We start from the raw sequence: 14,250 nt of genomic DNA on the forward strand, positions 1-14,250 counted from the left end.
TTCTTCATAGACTTACCAGTGTCCTCCTTTATGTCCCATTCATCTTTGCTGACAGCAAAAAGTGTCGATTTAGCAGTAGCACATGGTGGCTTCTCTTCGTAACAGAAATTGTCCGTACTTTTCATGGATATTTTGATTGCAGAAGTGCTTTTTGAACAGTTCTTGATTCGTACTGCTGTGTAACGGGTCAAACATAGCCGACAACGAAGCATAATGGATACTGCACTTTTCAGATGATGATTGATATAGCTGGGGCACGCGGCACCATTTCTGATGCGCTATGCATGGGTTCACCAGTCTTAATAATTATTTACAAAAAATGTTAACAAACAAGTAATCAAAAATTTGGAATTTTCAACTAGAGTAGGGACCATAGCACATCGATAAAAAGTACTGAAACAAGTTGGAGTAGTCCATGATATTTAATCACAGTAAAACAATAAGAAGTGTTATATCCTTACTGTGCTCCTGGGATATAACACTTCTTATTGTTTTACTGTGATTAAATATCATGGACCACTCCAACTTGTTTCAGTACTTTTTATCGATGTTCTTATGGTCCCTACTCTAGTTTAAAGTTCTAAATTTTTTTGTATACTTGTTATACACTAATCTTTTTTTTTTTGCTGCATCGTGTTGTTCTAGCCAACGTTAAGTTACATTATACTTACTAACACTTCTTGTAATACTATTCTGTCAACATTAACTTTTGGCTATTTCTACAATATTAAGTATATTATAGAAACAACCAGAATGTAAACAAAAAGTATAAGCAAAAGCAAGTTTATAAAAATATGTATACGTTACTGTATGTAGTTTATATTTAGGTACACTAAATTAAATGCAACCGGTTAGTTTGATATTGTTATAGGTAAAAGTCCATTAAGAGAGAATATGAGAGACTTGAGGAGAGGAAGACATCGTCTGATTATAATTGCAAGATGTGCTGGAATTGATGATGCAAGCAAAAAGAAGACATTTAGATTTAACATTAGATAAACACTTTATACCATGCTTTAAATTTGGACTGATCTTTGGATATGATTTCTATTGCATACACTAGGCTTTGTTCATTTAGCATTTTGTAGGTTAGGATTTTTGTAACCACCATTAGTATGTATTACTGATAGTATTGCATTAGATAACAAGCTGATTATAAAAGCTACATACACGCTGTTGGTTTTCATGGCTCCAGTGGCCACAAATACTAATGGTGAAAAACATGCTCATTCCACCTCATAAATACATTCATTGCTTAGTTATATAGTTTGACGAAGCTTTATGCTCTTGTGTCTATAGCTATTACATAAGCTTACTATCAGAAGATGTGTCAAAGATTATGTTTTGCTGCACTGTTTGGTCATAATTTCTCTGCAAAGTTGCATTAGTGTTACATAGGTCTATTTATTTAGCAGCGTCAATATTAATGCGCATGTGTAACATACATACAATATAATTTACAATATGATTGATTATGTGGTTACTGATTGGTAGGATAAGGTAAGAATAGTTTCAGTTAGTGCTTAAAAATTTGTAGTGATTGTTGTTGGATTAGGTTGGATCGGAGTGAATTTCACAATATTATTGATCTAGAGTTACTGTACTGATTTGTCCTTGCATTAATATAATTAAATCTTTGGGGTCGTGGCCTCTTGTGTTAGATGTGACAGGGATTAAATCAACAGGAGATATATCAATGAGATTATGGACAATTTTGTAGAGGAGGGTGATATTGGATACTTGTCTGCAGTGTTCTAGATTGGTAACATTGAAGTCAGTGAACATGTTGGTTACATTGCTGAAATGCGAGAAACCAGCCATGATGAATTTGACAGATTGCCTCTGTACTCGCTTGAGTTTATCAATGTCTCTTCTGGTGTGGGGTCAGCAGCATTAATCATATACACTGTATTATCTATCCATGCAAACTGTGTGACTGTGAAAAGTGTGAGGTGGTGGCAATAATTAATGCCACCTTTTATTCCACTTTTTTTGCCCCCTTGGGGGGGTTGAAGGCTGAAACTTTTTTTTACAGTTTAGCTGGTTTACACTTCTTTTTTGCATACACTAAAGCCAGCCATAGGCGGGTTTCTGTTGTTTCGACAGAATACCCCTTAAATTTAGCTCACAGGCAATCTAACTAGCTTTAATATTGCTGTATTGAAGCCAAAAATTATGTATATATTTCATGCAATTAACATCCATTGTAGATATTCAGCAACAGTTTGCTTTCATATTAAAATGATCTAGATAGTATATCTAATAGAGCAGTCAAATAAAACTCAAGTTACTATACACTCTAATAGAGCAGTCAAAGCTACAGCTTTGTCACAACCTTTCCTGGCAGTTATTTGATAGTTTAAAGCATTGCATTTACTGTCTTTGTTAACAAAAGTAGCCTAAATTCAATGTCAGAGCTTTAATTTTCTGGAGGCATATCTGTATTATTTGTGACCATGCCTGGAAGAACCAGCACAAGCTACACCTCATTACATAACAGATGTATCTCATTACTGGGATATTAGCACTCTGCAATTTGTATTATAAGTGAATTACTTGTTTAATAAGGGCTGAAATTTGTGTGACCATAGCATATATGTGAAATATATACTAGCATAAAGTTATATGCATAGTGAAAAGTTTCAAAAAGTAGGCCTCTACTTTGCAAGCCTGGTCACATTTATGCCTTATCTACAATTAATTTCTCAGAAGTTCCCTTGTAAAAATCCTAGATCCACCACTGAGCAGCTAGTGTGTGGTGAAATGCATGCAGAGCTGCCATGATCACTTTTTTTAAATCAAAACAAACATGCAAGAATAAAATGTCTACTATATATCGCAGTTATATCTATGCAACTTTGAACACTTTTTAAAGATATATCTACACATATGCATACCTTAATAATTAATATTTATACACACAATTATCTACCAAATCTTTACATGGGCTTCCTACATCTATGTGAGATCCGAGCAATAGCATTTCTAGGTCAAAAAAAGTTCAAGTTTATCACACTAACAAACAGTCCCAAACTGATGGATATTACCAAAATAGCAGTTGCAGATTCTTTAAGTGACCCACACCCCTCGTTATCACCACCAAGTATGCAGTATACATGATCAACAAAAGCAGTTAATGGTGTCCAAGCTATGCAGAGAAACAGAATCAGTGAGGAGAAGTAAAAGTAGTGTTAATAATTATCCCATAGTAGCCTGTCAGTATAAATAGTTTCACTTCAGCAGCTGAAAATGTTACAAACAGGATCTATGCAGCTGGGTGGAGGATAAGAATTTATTCATAGTGGTTTCACGTGCTATACAGCTAGTGTACAGATAGCTCTTGTCCAAACAGACATGTAAATAATGTGATTATAAACTGCATGCATAAGTACTAATTCAAAATTCTGCCTGAACTTGGACTTTTCTCCAGTATATTAGCAGAACCCAACCCAGCAATGCAATTTTGACATAGGGCCAATTTCATGTCACATTTTGTTATTAGTTTGTTATTATCCATGCAAATTAAAGGTGGCAGCTAAGAAATCACTGCAATGATGTTAATGTCAATAAAACGTAATATTGTCACAACTACGTACATAATACTGCTGAACCTGCTAAAATTGAAATACTTTAATAGAACAGTCAACTACTAGAGCATCCAATTTGAAATTGAATTTCTTCTGTGTCTGCTATCTCACAATTGTGCCAACATAATGCTATATCGATTGTTTAAAGTCGAAATATACCTCATAATGAGTTTTGAAAGATTAATCTGAAAACAACTCTTGAGCTAATTATATTATTTTCACTGTTTGCTACAAACTTGATGCCTGGGCTGAAATGTTTCCTTTCTGTTTCCATAAACCTAGTAAAATGATAAGCATTGTTATTAAGCTTAACAGAGCTACAGTGTCTGGGGGCATATTTCAAATGAGCATACAGGCAGATGCAAAAAGTGTAATATCAACAATATGTAGCTACATTATGTACCACAACATGTTATACAGTCCAGCAACTATAATACTAAGAAGTTTACAAAAAGAACAACTAAGTAACTAATACATATGTAAGCAAAGTCAAGTTCACACATACATAATTGCATTGATTTCTAGTTCCAGCATGACTGCTGGGATGTACATTTATAGTAGGTAGCTATAGCTAATGGAGTTGTTTATTTATTGGTCACTCTAATAAGGTTGTATTCTCTTTTGCAACCAGTAGCTAAATCATCTGAAATTTCTTGCAGACAAATAAGTGCTCTTCCAATTTTGTTCTTTCTGTACAGCCTTGAACGTTTAAAGTAGAGTTTGATCTGTTCAAAGATAGGTATAGTATCTAATTATGCCTCTACATATGGTACAGGGTTAATCATAATTCATGCACTGGATGCAATATACCAACTAAGTTTTTGACAACATTGGCATGTAAGTGTAGGATTTATTCAGGATAATTTTTGTTCCTAATAATTCTCTCAAACTAAAATAATAAAGCCCCTGTAAATTCACAAGTAATGAAGCTAGATCCTTATAGACAGTTTTCAAAGTTTATATCAATATTTGGAAGGCAAAATATAATTTTATGCACAAAACTTCACATCACACAATAATTAAATTGCAATTCAAAGGAACAACTACTTGTTAAAACTCACTAACAATTGTAAAGATGTGATGTAAACATATGTAAACATGATGATTGTATAGAGTAATCTTTATGTATAGCAGTGCTTTTGAAGGTTATACAGTAGTCCCTCAATTATCCGAACTCATTGGGCCCTGAGGGTGTTCAGATAATCGAAAAGTTTGGATGATAGAATCCCATTCATTTATACACAGAGCCTATTACAAATACTCTAATAGAACACACACTTTAGACAAAATACTCTAATAGAACAGTCACCTCCATAGTTTGGATAATCGCAAATTTGGATAATCAATGGCCGGATAATCGAGGCACTACTGTGTATGATTTTATGGAAGACAAAATTAAGAATCTAACAATTTCTTTTCTAAATCAGTTGCTATTCTAATGCTGCAAATGCACAACATAAGAATGAATGCATTCAATATTTTGCTCTGCAAGAATTTCTTTGCAGTTATATTATACCTGTAATATATTTCTGTTCTTGCTCACAGTTGTAAATAAGTAGGAACTTTCAAACTGAGGCAAATTTGTATCACATTTAGCAACATGACTCATCCTTCTTCCTTTGATAGATATATTGAATATGTAACCTACAGTAGATATATGTTAGATAGGAGAATATCAGGTAACAAAAATAACACAGATATGTATGTAGTATATGTGAAGGGATCAGTATTAGGCTGCTGAAAGTCTAACCATGATTCATGATGAACATGCAATTTAGCGAACAAAATATTTATATAATAATTATAAAAGACTGAGTGATAATTATTGTGTGTGCGATAGCCATTTACTTGTTGCTAAATTCTATTGAAAACCCAATTAAATTCAAAATTTTTATTGTGTGCCATGGCCCTACTCAACTGTTAACTTTCATAACACAAAACCGATGACAATTTATGAAGATTACCAGTGAGAAGATTCTATGAAAGCTAATATAATGGTGTGTTTATTGGTAAAGTTACTGTGTGTTGTGTGGCCAGAAAGCCAGTGCATCACACCATGTATACATTGGCAGGAAGAAGGAAAACATGATCTTCACGCCTGCATAGCTCCATGGTCCCTTCTCCAAAGCACACCATTTTTGCATTATAGCTGTCTGCCAGGTAGGGTAGGCCACACAGCAAATCTGTTAAATTTTCTCCAGCCATTTGTGAGATAACAGGCAGCCAAAGTTTTATTCATTTTTTCTTCTTAAGGGTCTACAGGGCCTATACTATTCTTTTTGCACACTTTTAAAAACTTACCATAAAACGCAAACATGTGCCTTGATTACCTTGACATATGGTACAGATAAAGAGTATATAAAGGTGAATTTATGTACTATATATAAGTTTACAAGGAATTTGATAAGTGTCCATGGTGCTATGAATGTTTATTTGTGCAAAAGAAGATCAAACTTCTGTCATGACTACAGGGTAAACTGCTTTTGGGAATATAAATTTATCAATAGAAATTTTAGAGCATTCTGTGTGCATTCTATTAATTAGAATTCCTCAAAAAAAATGTGTGCTCTATTTGAGTATTACAATAATATTACCAAAAAACTAAATAAAACAAATAAAATTGTAATTTCTGTATTCAATATCATCATTGTGTCTGTAGATAAGAAGAAATGTGGGTAAAAACGAACCTCAAGCCAACCTATAAATGCCTTGGGGACACATAGAGTACAAAAGAAATGAAACTCACACAAAACAGCCAAGCTGTGAAAAATAGGTGTCACCTTCAATAACCTGGGTGAAAAAAGTTGTCAAATCAAAGGTGGCAGCCAACAAATGATTGAAGGTCCCACTTTTTTTCACAGCTTGGCTGTTTTTGTGTGGGTTGAATTTTCATAAGTTTATAGTCTATCGCAGTGAAATGTAATTTCCAATTTCATTGTATGTTTTAGGCTACTCAATGAAAATTTGACAGATTACATCACTGTGAACTCTAACAGTATGTTTATCATAAAGTATTTTGACAAATAAAACTATGAGGTTAAGAATCACTATGAATGAGTGGAAAATAATAGAAAATTAAACTTTTTAAATTAAATGCTATCCCACTAGGGACGGCTATAACTTTACAGTAGCTAGCATTTTCATTTGTTAGATATTTAAGCACAGCTATAGCTAATAGTACTTGATGAATTCTGCAATTCCAATGGTAGATCACGAGCAGAGTGCAGATTGACTATCAGTTGATGATCACTTTCAGCATACAGCAAACTGAGCTCAACTATTCCACTTATTTCTATACATAAACACAATAATTTAATATTCATTGTAGGAAACCTAACATGACACATGCTTTAGTTATCTATTGTTGGAAGTAATATACTTTTAATATGCAAGATTTATGCATACAGTTCATTGTACATTAGCAATAATTATTACCTGACAAAGGATGTTCAGGAAAAGGTAAGTTGAATGGTTGGCTCCTATAATAACAGGCATCCATTACTTAACATAACATGATTAATATAACATTATATGCTTAAGACACTTTTAGGAAGTTGTACATGTATACAAGATCAAAAAAACAACATCTAACATTGCAAATAGCTCAATAATGATTACAGTGTGGCTGTGTTAAGTATGGCTAAATTTATTGCTATAGTATAAACAAGAAATTCATTATACAAAGCAAGATTTTGATGAATATCCTTTCAGAAGCTTAATTGTTCACTATAATTATGATGCATTAAGCACTGTTTGATGTATATAGAAGTTGTATGGTACTTGCTGAACCATGCTTCTATATGTAAATTACACTTTCAAAGTTTCTTACATCATTTTGCGATTAAAGCGTAAATTCCCAGCTGAACTACAACGGCGAGACATCTATGAAGAAAAGAACCAGACAAATTCTATTATAAGCTATACATAATTATCATTAGTATGGCAGTGGTCAGTATACATTATGCTCCAAAAATTGAGCATTATGCTTTTGAGCAGTGCTCAAAAAATCACCTATTATGCTTTTGAGAATTGCCCATTATTCCCAAAATTATGCCCACCATAATTGGCTAATAATGCCAGTTCATTGCTGTATCAGGCCATTTTCATGATGTTTAAGCTTCAATTAGTCTTGAATTCTTTTAGCTGGTTGCTGTATTAGAGTATTTCATTTCAATGTGACTGCTTTATTAGAGTAAATAATATTCAGTGACTGCTCTATTAGAGTTTCTGACTGCTCTATTAGAGTATCTCGATTTTTTTTAACGGAATTGTGCGATCTGCAGATTTTCCTACTGTTAAAGCTTTATAATCACCTCAAAATGCTAGCATAATTCTTGATTCCCACACATACCTATTATGCCAGAAATTATGCCGGCATAATCGCCGCATCCCTACCTGTGTTCATCATAATTACAGAACTTCAGAGATGAGTATACAATTACAATATCTATTACATTAAGTACTTACTGTTGTAACTACCAACTGCAAGTATACTAATTGAGTAAGCTCAATTTTCCTTCAAAACTCAAATTTGAGCTACGTACTATATATACATATCTACATAGTACACAACAACCTTACTATATAATTTGTTGGAATTGATTGCTTACAACTCTGCAATTCCTTTTGATCACTCAGTGTATAGTACATGCACAGGCCGTAATCATTCTAGCTCCATTGCCATGCACTCATAGGGTGACCATTGTCCATAATTTTTCTATAATAATTATAGCCAACAATTACTTGTCTTTCTGTTACTGTTAGGCACAGGCTTTTAGCTATGCATTTCTGCTATATAACTTAATTATAAATGTACCTAACCTACCAGCAAATTACTCCTAGACCATTTAGGAGTAGACTTTCCCTCAGCATTATGCAGTGAACCTACAGTGTGCAAATATTAAGTTAGCATATCAAATATTTCAGTATTAAAAATTTTCTGTACCTATACACTCTTTTCTTTGTCGTGTTTGGTGCATCTGGTGCATCAACATTTTTCGTTGCTCTTTGGAACATTTTCGATTAAACTTTTTTTGCCTCACAGAATTGATGCCAGTTTGTTCATCAGAGGTATCACTAGCTGAAGAGCATTCTGAGGAGTAAGAATCATCTAGTGTAGACTCATCATCACTACTTGTAGTAACACCATCAGAATCAGTAAACACATTTCCATCAGACATATATGAAGCAGGTATATTATATGTAGTTGAAGCTTTGAATGCCATGTGTAAACTATGAGGAGTGGATCCATACATAGGAAATAGTGATACGGCATTGTCTTTCTGTATGTATGATTTGGTACCATCATCTTGAAGAGATAAGACTGACATGGAGCCATAGCTGGAGAGGGTTTTATTGGGAAGTATGCTATCTAATGATGTTTGGTTAGACAGTTTCAAGAAGTGAGGAACACTGTCCATGTACTGTGAGTCACTTAGCAAAATAACAACCTATAAAATTTATTTATATTAGAAATACATTTGGTATGTAGCTACCTCTCCAATAAATTCTTTCTTTTGGTTTATTCCAGGATTATTACCCACAATTACAGCAAGTTTCTTCTCCAACTAAAATCAAAGGAACAACCAATATTATTGTTTAATCTATGTACATTCTTTAACAGCTTTCCCATACTATTAACAGGGATGGATCCAGAAGCTGGCAAAGGGAGGGGCATGCCCTAGCCAAGATGGAGGTGTTCAAGGAAAAAAGGTCTAACTATACTCTATAGTTACAGTATATATGCCCCCCTCTCCCCTTCTTCCACCTACACTCAAATTACAGCTCTTTAATACAAGTATGCACAGAGAAGCTGTATTTATGATTTTCTCTAAATAGTACAGTCCTAAGGTACACTCAATTGTACAGTGGGATAATCAAACATCATTATTGCATCTGAGTCTTGGTTATCTGAACCCCAATGTGTATGATAAAGGTGTTCAGATAAGTGAATTGTTTGGATAACTGAAGCCCACATGCATTTATATACAGAGCGCTCTGTTGAAATACTCTAATAGAACATACACTTGCATTCTCTAATAGAACAATCATTTCCAATTTTGGATTAACGAGGGTACGGATAAACAAGGGTCAGATAACTGCAGGGTCTAAATGGGGTGCCTAAATCAGTGTTAGCTTTTGATTTTAAGTGTCTTGTTGATAGCAGGTGACCTTGTGCAAACACTGGTATTGCATTGTGACTTATGCTGGATCCACCATTAAAATAGAGTTGATTCACCACTGCAGAAGTGGTTACACTAGACACTCAGAATTGTCTGATATTAGTGAGTGGGTCAAATACATACGTACACATTTGACACATGTCAAACCTGAATTTAGCTAACTATGATTGCTTGAAAACACTAATAATCCATACTTTACAATTCAAGTTAGTACAATTGTATATACATGTCATGGCATGGCAGGAGTTCAGGAAGATGCTACTGCTGACCCTATTTAGGTATTTATAAGCACCTCGGGGCGCTTATAAGTGCCTACAGAGGGTCGGCAGTGCCAGACTAATAATCTCCAGGGTTGTCATTTGGTGTAGGCCCCAAGATGTTGCACTTCTCATAGTTAAATGATGCTTCTAGCTATAACAGTTGAACTTTAAGCGAGATTCTTTGGGTACATATATAAATCTTCTAAACTCAGCATAATTGCATGCTACAAACACACTTTACACATCATTATACAAACCATGTTATCATCATAAACTTCAAATTCAAACTTTGTGTCCCACTTTGGATTTTGTGTGTCAAATAGAGTTCTTGACTGGTGGATTTCTGGTTTACCATTACTGTGTACATAATAACAAGCATACAATATAATCAGCTACAATAATACTGTCATTCATAAGCCCTGCTATTACCCTGCACATATTATAATGAATGTTAAACATTTTGAATGCACAGTCCGACAATGGACAAATTCCTGACAAATAACCCATGTTTTGACCATAATTGGATTTGACAGGACATTATGTCCTTTCAAAGTGTAAGGGGAAGCCTACTGTCTCAGCTGGGCATCAACGTTGAAACCGGGTCACTACTGCTGACCCGGATGACCCACTGACCCGGATGTGACCCGGATTAATTAAAGCCGAGACGTGTTTCAGCTAGTCTCGAGCGAGCGAACGAGTCTACATTATGAGCGTTCCATTCGTGTTGAGTAAATATTGCAACTTCAGCCTAGCTGTAGGTTGAAGACCAAAAAAAAAAAAAAAAAAAAGGTCTTCACCTACTGACAATAGCTACCCCTCACCATAGATACCCTCAGTTTCGTGCTACATACTACACTTACTAACAAATGGGCGTGGCTGAGCGTATGTTGGTAATGCGATAAGTGGGCGTGGCTCACGAAAGAGCTACGCGATAGCGTTTATAAGTTTCCACGTCGTCAAACGAACAATTTCGTTTCTCACGTGATCCAATCCGGGTCAGACCCGGATAAATTGTAAACTGGGTCAGACCCGGATGACCCGGAGAAAATGTGACCCGGATGACCCGGATGACCCGGATGACCCGACCCGGTTTCAACGCTGCTGGGCATGACTGTTTATTCTACTAACAATAACTAACAGTTGGTTGCTAGGAGATGCTACATTCTTGCAAACCAAGGGAGGGACCACAAATATGCCAAATGCCAACACTCTGATGCACTGAAACCTAGCTATACAACAGTTTTGTGGCTATGACAAACAACACTCAGGCTACTTGGCAGCACAGGTAAAGTGCAGTGAATTTGTGTCTACACAGTGTATTGGTGTGTCCAGTCAACTTCATGTTTGTGTGACCAATTGCAAGTTTGTCAGGAAATTAGTCCTGACACTTAAAGATTCTTATCATAAGCCCTGTAATAGACAGTGGCACAGCATGATCATGATGTGCAGCAAATACTTTCATTCTAAATAATACTGTGTATTATGTATCATATACAATATTCACCTGTTTGGTAGTAGCAGTGCTAACTTCACAACTGGATTTATTGTGTTACTTGAAGTGTAAGGGAGATTGTAGGCAGCAATGAGGAACACCTCCAAGATGTTTGGAGTTCTGTTGTACTTCAGTTTAATCTGATTGTGAAGAAAATAATGACTTACATGTACTTCAATGCTGAAAATGCATGCACAAATGTTCAACACATCTAAAGTGAGTATAACTGGTGTGGTTATGTTACATAATTTAGAGACATGAGCTATGCCAAACACATATATTCAGCTTTTAATATATGATATAATGCTAAATTCCACATGCAATCTTAACTCCTGTTATAACAAAGCTAACAGTACAATGCATGCCTGTATAGTGTGGTTAACATAGAACTGGTACTTATACTTGTTGATGTACACTCCTCAGTTCATGCTTAGGTGAGTCATACACAAGGTAGATAATCAATTTCCCCACCTCTATGAGTTGATGAACAGGTTACAGGTTAGAGCAGTTTAACTATATACTTGTTCATAACTCACTGGGTAGTTGTATTAACATTGAAATGGTCAACTTATATCTGTAGGCATGCCAGTATGTATGCATGTGCATGTATATCATACATACATATAAGTATAAGCAAAAAAGTGCAAGAAAAAATAAAAGGTACATGTATGTAGTTAGGAAGGGAAATGTTCAACTAATATAAAACAGTACCAGACAGTTCATTAAAAAGGTGCTAGCTAAGTGGTACTGTACCGGCATATGACAGACAAGAACTTCTAAATGGTACAAACTCTACAAAACACTGATTGGATGTCACAGTTGGTGATCTCCAAGTTTTGACTGATGTATGTAGCACTTGACAAGAGTTTCAGCTTAATTTGTAAGTTTTTCATGTCTTCAAGAAAGCTACAAAAGCCTGCATATGGTGAGTTAGAATCTTGACACATTCTGCTTTGTAGGCTCCCTTGTTGTGTGGAGAAACAACATACTGAGCATGTATTACATGTATACTCCTGGGCATGCATAATCCTGACACAAATAGAGTGTAATGGCAAGTGTATGCATGGTATTGATAGATATAATGTCATTTCAATTCATACCTCAATAGCACCTTGAGTAAATGCCATCTTGCTATAAAATACCTACAAGCAGAATATTGGAACTGTGAGCACATGCTAATTAAACAAATAATAATGCATATATCATAATTATTGTGGAGTACAAAGAAATAGCTAATAAACTATGTATGCACATATTGAGTACTGGCTATGTGACATATTTTGTATGAGATCGCAGGGGCGTAGGGAGGGGGGTTCCAAGGGGTTCAGGAACCCCCCTGTAAAATTTTCTGAGTTTACAGCTAGGACCCTAACACACCATTTAGTGTGGCAGGACAAAATGAGCGAGTAATAGTGTTTGGCACAGCACTGTCAGCACAACAATTGATAAAACTTGCATTCATCTCTCAGGGAAGGATTTACAGAGGTAAAATGATCCTTGAAAACTTGTTAAAAACAGATCGATATACTCTAATAGAGTAGTCAGGTATATACTCTAATAGAGCAGTCACGTATGCTATAATGGAACATGCCTGCAAATATCCATGCATATGTTGAAGAACTTCGTTAGTGGAGTTTTTCAGACATTCTAACATTAATTGCAAAACTTAGCATGACCTTATACTGCTATAGCTTTGGTGTGTAGTGTTTAAAGACATAGAACTCCAGTAATTTATCACTTGGGCATGCAAAATGAATTCATGCTATGCATATTTGTAGTTATAATGTTTTGATTGTAAGTCATTCCATTTGTATCAGTGGATATTCATGGTTCTCATACCAGTGGGATAACTATCACTTACAGATGTCTATAATGTGTCTCTATGGTTATGCTGTCTGTTTCCACTAGGTAGCTTTATCTAGTACTAGCTTCATCCCAGGAGCACTTATATGATGCATTATAATTAATGTACTATATTTTGCATAAAATATAGCAATTTGCTGAGTTTTGATTTATTAAAATATTGAAAGTCTCTCAGCAGCTGGGGGCTGTGCCCCCAGATCCCTGCTTCTGGTAATTCAATACTGCTGTTGGAACCCCCTTTCAAAAAATCCTGTCTACGCCCCTGAGACCATTAGCTTTTCAAGCAACAGCAATGATAGGCACCATATTTTAGTATCCATGCAATGTCATGTAAATGTTCCTGACAAGCAAAGTTCATAAAACTCCCTCCACCGTTTTCATTATGCCGTTTCTTAGTAACATGATTATCTGAGGATTATCCGAGTATTTGCAGCATTTGTTTCAGCCCTATAAGTTTAGTGATAGCCATGTGCACTTGGAATCTGGTTGAATTGATAGCAGCTGCTTGTATATTGTGAAGAAGATCAGAAGAAAGCAAATGTGTATACAAAGGTATTTACACACATACATATACCTTTTCAGGAAAGCTTAGCACTGAACCATATGGTATTAAAGATTTGTCGTCATCCTCTGAGTTTGTTAGTTGCTACATACAATAAATGAGTACACAAGATAATTATAGCTGTATAAGACACCTTAGACAGTACAGTGCATATAAGCAACCACAAGCATCAATGGAACTTGAGGCTTTGCACTGTAGAGTAGCTACTTTGTGCATGTGCAACTACAGCACCTTGAAATTATAGAATTTAAATTCTGTACACAATAGTTGTACATATGAAAAGTAGAATTTATTTATTATTGCT

The 14,250-nt window shown here is 35.1% G+C and overlaps 1 protein-coding gene across 1 annotated transcript in view; it reads left to right on the forward strand.

The window, feature by feature from the left end:
• LOC136251911 (uncharacterized) overlaps positions 1–1,158 on the forward strand; it is a 33,846-nt gene extending 32,688 nt beyond the window's left edge. The window contains exon 11 of the mRNA XM_066044303.1: positions 872–1,158. The gene's annotated coding sequence lies outside the window, so the exon portion shown is untranslated. The remainder of the gene's footprint in view (positions 1–871) is intronic.
• The last annotated feature ends 13,092 nt before the right edge of the window (positions 1,159–14,250 follow it).

Source organism: Dysidea avara, chromosome 3 (assembly GCF_963678975.1).
Source record: "Dysidea avara chromosome 3, odDysAvar1.4, whole genome shotgun sequence".
Classification (NCBI taxonomy): Eukaryota; Metazoa; Porifera; class Demospongiae; order Dictyoceratida; family Dysideidae; genus Dysidea; species Dysidea avara.